The sequence below is a fragment of the Lactuca sativa genome, chromosome 2 (assembly GCF_002870075.4).
Source record: "Lactuca sativa cultivar Salinas chromosome 2, Lsat_Salinas_v11, whole genome shotgun sequence".
Lineage (NCBI taxonomy): Eukaryota > Viridiplantae > Streptophyta > Magnoliopsida > Asterales > Asteraceae > Lactuca > Lactuca sativa.
In genome coordinates, this window is record NC_056624.2 from 162,759,705 (window position 1) to 162,765,865 (window position 6,161).

At 42.4% G+C, this 6,161-nt stretch overlaps 1 non-coding gene across 1 annotated transcript; it reads right to left on the reverse strand.

Moving 5' to 3' along the window:
- Nucleotides 1-3,504: 3,504 nt before the first annotated feature.
- LOC111916070 (small nucleolar RNA R71) lies at nt 3,505-3,611 on the reverse strand. Its single transcript, XR_008230594.1, has one exon. It is a non-coding gene; the product is annotated as a small nucleolar RNA R71 (small nucleolar RNA).
- Nucleotides 3,612-6,161: the final 2,550 nt, after the last annotated feature.

Here is a 6,161-nt window from a genome sequence, read left to right on the forward strand (position 1 = left end):
CGAGGGCGAAGTCTAGTTCTAGTGGGGGAGAGTTGTAACAGCCCGGATTTCCAGGTATCCTTTATGTTTATGTTTTTGATGTTTTGTGAGGGGACTCGGCGAGTTGGAGCTCAGACTCGCCGAGTAGGATCGCGGTTCTGGACGCGGGTTCGCATCTGGACTCGGCGAGTCCAAGGTATGGACTCGGCGAGTCCTCGCTGTTTAATGAAACCCTAATTTCCCGGCCCTAAGCCCTATTTAAAGGACCTTATGGCCCTTCATTGCGGCTACCTGGATCTTGAGAGCACCAAAGCGGCTGAGGGATTCGTGTGAGTGAGAAAGAGGCCTTTGTTCACCAAATTTGTGTGTGTTTTTGCAAGAAAGGGAGAGGAAAGGCAAGCTAGAAGAGTTGGGGAGCTTGGACCTTCTTTCATTTCATCAGAAGAGGCTTCTTGAGGTATCTTTCAGAGCTTATTTCCGTGTTTTGTTGATATGATCAAATCTAGGGTTTCTTCATGCCTTATTTGCTTTGTATTGGAAGTGTGAGAGGTCCCATGGGGATATGGTGCTTAGATCTGGACCCTAATAGGTCCAGAGAGTCCCTTATGTCATGCTTTATGTCCTCCCTTTTGGGTTGAAGGCTAGGGTTTCCATTTTAGAGATCATTTCTCCAAAAAGAGCATTGTAGATGTTGTATGGTAACCAAGTTATGGACTTTACGTGCTGAATTAGCTTAGGAGGGCCAGATCTATGAGTTGTTGGAGCGGATCTGACCTCAGAAGCAAGTTTGAGTTAGTGCATGGCATGGACTCGCCGAGTCTGAAGAACAGACTCGGCGAGTAGCATGAAGATTGTCCTTGACCACTCGGTGAGTGGACCAGCCAAGTTATGAGTTGACTCAGTGAGTCAGGGCGAGTTAGAAGTTGACAGGTGGACTGAGTCGAACTGGAACTCGCCGAGTTGTTCTTGAGACTCGGCGAGTTGAGTCGGGGTGGCTCCGCGATTCTTACCAGGTGGAACTCGTCGAGTTAGGGGAATACTCGACGTGTCAAAAAGGGAATCCTAGAGAGTTGGTGAAAATGCTTAGACTCGCCGAGTCGCCCTAGTGCACTCGCCGAGTCCGGTCAAAGTTGACCGTTGACCACCGTTGACCAGTGTTGACTTAATAGGGGTAGTCAACTGATATGTGCATAATTAGTTAATTATTTAGTACATATTCTCAATCATTTTTAACTAATTATGTGAATAATGTGGACAAAAGGTACTTAAAATGTTTTGAATTTTGTTTTCAGTACAGAAGATATGCTTGGAAGTAAAAGGAAGCAAGGAGAAGCAATTGAAGATCAAAGAATGAAAATAAGAGACAAAAGACCACCTACTTGGTGAGTAGACGACTCTACTCCACGAGTACACGAGGATGTTCCAGAAGATAGCTACGATTCCTGATTCAAGACGGATAACTATGCACCTACTCGGCCAGTTGGTCCTGCTACTCGCCGAGTACACCCTGTTTTGAGATATCTATAAAAACTGAATTTTTATCCAATGGGACAACATTCCTGGCGATTTTTAAAGGTCAAGCTGCGATTAAGAGCCCTAGAAGACGCTGAGGAACCCTAATCTTCAATCTTTTGAAGAATTCAAGCAATTAGGTTAATCCTACCACTTAGATTTAAGAATTGAATATGTTTGATCTAGAAAACCTTGTTTTTATGTTTGTTTCTACTGCAACTATGAACTAAATTCGTTTTTGTTTCTGTTTGGGGAATACCAAGGAACTCCTATGGTTTAATTATTAGTTTTTGTTTGATTGTTTATTGGTGATTTATTAAATTAAGTTTGTTAAAGAACCTTATGCATTAATCACTATTATTTTCTGTTAATTGGAAGACAATTAGGCTGCATGAACATCTCTTAGTTGTTAACCTCATATGTCTATGTGAACACTAAACCATATGCTTAGAAGTAATGATTATGAAACTAAGATTAATAAGACAATAGGAAGATTAATGTGTGAGTTTGTTTGAGAAACCATCAAACAAGAGGTTAATTGAATTAATAACTTAATTGACCATTACAAATCTTATTTAATCCAAACCATTAATCTAGTGAATTAATTAGTTTAAACACTTGATCACCGCTTAAATTAGTTAATTGTCTAAGGGTTAGGAGTAATGAACATGAACCTAACCATTATAATTGGTAACCAATACCAATTAATCTATTATAAATACAAATAACCATAGGAGTGAATTGGTTGAACCTAAATAGAAACATCTTTATCAAACTTGGTGAATAGTTGTTGCTTTAGTTATTTAGTTAATTTAGTGTGCCTAAGTTTCTAGTCTTCCAAAACTAGAAGAAACCCCTTTTACTTTTATTATTTGTTTTAGTTAAAATTAGTTATTAGTTTAATTTCTCGTTCCCTGAGTTCGACACCTTACTTCCTAATCTATACCATTAAAAGACAGGTTCACTGCCTTTGTGTGTTAAATTTATTAATTAAAAGTAGGGATAAAACAAGTGCATTTTACACACATCAAGTTTTTGGCGCCGTTGCCGGGGAACGGTTCTAAATAATTAATCTAATTCCTAATTTTTTTCGATCCTTTGTGTGAGTTTACTTGCATAAAGTTACTTTATTACAGTTTAGTAGTCAGTAATTAGGTTTTAGTATCTGTTTTAGTTTTAATAGAAAGTTTCTAATTTTTTCAAAAATACACTGGTACTCGTCGAGTGCAGTCGCACCTACTCGGCGAGTAGCAGCGTAATCAGCAGTTAAATTTTCGAATTCTTTTAGTATAATTTTTTTTGTTCTTTTTACGCTTTTATTCTGTTTATTTCAGGACTTTCATGACCAGAGGATCAAACGCCCCGCTGGTACCCCCGTCTGAAGATCCCAAAACCGCATTGAAAAGAAACAAGGGAAAGGACGTGGATAGTTCAAGTACACCAAAGAAATCACCCTTGTCCAATTTGAAGATTGTTTTTGGGAAAAAGAAGAGCAGCAAATCAGGAGCATCCAGCGCTTCCTTAGTAATCGACGAACCGGCTAAGGAAGATATCGAGTATGAGACCGAAGAAGAAGAGGACCCGACATACGAGCACGAAACCGAATCCGAGGAAGAGTTAGCTGTCACAATGGCTAACATTGATGAAATCACCATGGGAGAATGGAAGAAGAGGATGCGAGACGACACTGGCCCGGGACTTGTGCAACCCGCAATTCCCGTGACTGCTACCTTCGAGCTAAAGGGTCATGTCCTAGCTTTACTTAAGGAAATACATTTTTATGGAAAAGACCATGAAGATGCCTACAAACACTTGGATGAAGTCAATGATGTAGCTGATTACTTCAATGTTCCAAATGTGCCCCGCGAGACTCAGCTACTTCGTATGCTTCCAGTGACATTCAAGGGTGCTGCAAAAGACTGGCTTAAATCACTTCCCCCCGGATCAGTCACCACTTGGGCCAAGATGAAAGAAGAATTCATTGATCACTTCTGCCCACCTTCCAAGATAGCCAAGTTGAAGAAGGCCATTGCTAACTTTGAACAACAAGCTGGAGAGTCTCTATATGAAGCTTGGGAAAGGTACAAGAGCTTACTAAGAAACTGCCCACACCATGACCTCCACAGCCAACAAGAAGTGTCCATCTTCTATGATGGAGTCAATGTCACAACCAGGCAGTTACTAGACTCGCAAGGCCCACTTACAAAGAAGCCGCCCCCGATGATTAAAGAATTGATTGAAGAATTCTCTAAACACTCTAGAGAATACCATAACCCTAGACATGATGTCACTAGGGGAGCCGCTTATGCTGCTACTGAAGACTTATTCGCGGTCATGGCTATGCTAAAAACCATGGATAGGAGAATGGATAAAATGGATCAAACGATCCATGCTATTCGGGTGGGTTGTGAAAACTGCAATGGGCCTCACCTCACTAGAGACTGCGATTTGGATGAGAATGGCAACAAGAAGGCGCAAGTGTGTTACTCGAGTGGAGACCGATATGATGAAGATTGGCGCAAACAAAAGAAAGAGTGGCTTCCTTATGAAGAGTACAAGAAAGCCAAGGAGGAGAAGTATAGACAAAAAGGGAGAGGGTTCTACCAAAAGGAGGAGCCGGTGCAAGAAAGGAAGCCAAGCTTGGAAGATATGCTCACTAAATTTGTAGTTGCTTCAGAAAAAAGGCATAGTGATCATGTTGCTGCTATTCAAGAAACAAAAACCATGCTCAGGAACCAACAAGCATCTATCCACAATATAGAAACACAACTTGGGCAACTTGCTCAACAACTTAACCAAAGGTCACCGGGTGAACATCCTAGCAAAACCGAAAATAACCCACGAGGCGCACACATAAACATTGTCACAACAAGAAGTGGGAAGATAATCACTCCCCTGGCACCCATTCGGATTGAAGCACCCAAGGACTCACAGAAGGATGAAGCGGAAAAACCAGCAGAAAACCAAAAGTTACAATATGAGAGTCCTACTCGCCGAGTAGGGCCGATGGACTCGGCGAGTACACCATCAAAAACATGTGAACAATCTCCTGAAAAGCCTTACCAGCCTCCAATGCCATACCCAGACCGAGCCAAGAAAGAGAAGCAGGAAGAGGAACATCATAAGTTTCTAGACCACATCAAGACTCTTCAAATCAACATACCTTTCATTGAAGCCGTCATGCAAATGCCCAAGTATGCAAAGTTCCTTAAGGAACTCCTCACCAATAGAAGAAAGATGGAAGAAGTGAAGAAGGTAGTGCTTAATGAGAACTGCTCCACTGCGATGCTAAATAAGCTACCAAAGAAGAAGGGTGATCCGGGGAGCTTGACTTTACCTTGTCAATTTGGTAACTTGGCTGCAATTCATGCCTTAGCAGATTCTGGAGCAAGTGTGAACCTTATGCCATACTCATTCATTAAGAAGTTGGACCTCCCGGAGCCAAGGCCAATTCGCATGGCAATACATTTGGCGAACAAGACAGTCACCTTCCCAAGAGGCATATGCGAAGATTTGCTAGTGAAAGTGGATAAATTTGTCTTTCCTGGTGATTTCATCATTCTAGACATGGAGGCGGATCCACAAGTACCAATCATCCTTGGAAGGCCCTTCCTCAACACGGCCAACGCTATAGTAGACATGAGAGACTCAAAGCTCACCTTGCGGGTCGGGGATGATTCAGTAACATTCGGGGTGGACCAAGCTATGAAGTATTCTAGGAGCAGTGACGACACGACATTCTCAATCGACATGCTTGATGAACTATTGGAGGAAGACATACCTGAAGATTCCAGCAAGTTTGCAGCTTTAGATGAAGCGTTTGATCCAGAAAAAGATTTACTAGAAATTGAAAGACTGTTGGAAGAAGCGGAGTATGAAGAACTAATGAAGCAATCTGACAGCCCTACCCGCCGAGTATATCTGAAGAAAAGTCAGAATTCGTGAATGCAGCCACCAACTCGCCGAGTACCTCACCTGCACTCGGCGAGTCCGTCACTCAGAACCAACGAACAGAGCTCAAAACATTACCAGACCATTTGGAGTATGCTTTTCTGGAAGAAGGCAATCAAAAGCCAGTAATCATAGCCTCGGATCTGTCCAAGTCGGAAAAGGAGGAGCTAGTGCAAGTGTTGAAGAAACGGAAACGGGCCATAGCATGGAGCATCGCCGACATCAAAGGAATAAGCCCATCCTATTGCTCTCACAAGATCAATCTAGAAGAAGGAGCAAAGCCGGTGGTACAACACTAAAGAAGGTTGAACCCGAACATGCAAGAAGTAGTCAAGAAGGAAGTGGTCAAACTCTTAGATGCAGGAATCATTTACTCCATTTCCGATAGCCCATGGGTGAGTCCGGTCCAAGTGGTGCCCAAGAAAGGAGGGATGACGGTCATAACCAACGAAAAGAACGAGTTAATCCCGACACGAACGGATGCTAAGCCAAGACTGATACGATGGGTGCTACTTCTTCAAGAATTCGACATAGAAATACGAGACAAGAAGGGAATGGAGAACGTGGCAGCTGATCACTTGTCCCGGCTAGAGAACCCGCAATTGCAAGAAGACAAAGATGGAGACAACTTTCCAGACGAATATATTATGGTGTCAGTGGGAGAAGAGCCATGGTTTGCAGACATAGCTAACTATTTAGCTACAAATTACATCCCGAAG